The following is a 586-nucleotide window of genomic DNA, read 5'->3' on the forward strand; positions in this document are numbered from 1 at the left end:
TAACATGCCAGGACGGACATAAAACTCGATTGGAGCCCTAACCTAAACACAAAAGGAAGTTCACCATTTTGAATTGAAAGTTTAAAATTAGTGCAATTTTGGCCATTTCCACATCTTGTACTTTAACAAACTTTAACAAACTCCTCCTGGAGATTTCATCCGATCAACTTCAAACTTGGTCTGTGCCGCACAAATGCACGGTCGCAAGTAACGGCATCCGCCAGTAACCCCGATGTGCGCACATTAGCAAGGGCCTGTCCAACGCTGCTTGCAGCTTTAATTACTTTTATAATTTGTAACAGAGCATCTAATTCAGTTACTTTTTGGAAGAAGTAACTAGTAACTGTAACTAATTACTTTTTAAAAGTAACTTGCCCAACACTGGTGGCTACAGAGTAATTAGTAAATGTTTCAATATGCCAATCAAATACCTTTTGACTGCAACAGTGGCATAAAGCAGACAGCTAGGGAAGCCTTAACTTAAAACCAGAGATTATTTCTAATATGCAAAATGTGAAATTATGACCAGCCATGAAGCAGACAATTGGTGAATATGGAGGAAAAGTAAACCATTGGCTACACTGTT

Source organism: Etheostoma spectabile, chromosome 1 (assembly GCF_008692095.1).
Source record: "Etheostoma spectabile isolate EspeVRDwgs_2016 chromosome 1, UIUC_Espe_1.0, whole genome shotgun sequence".
NCBI lineage: Eukaryota > Metazoa > Chordata > Actinopteri > Perciformes > Percidae > Etheostoma > Etheostoma spectabile.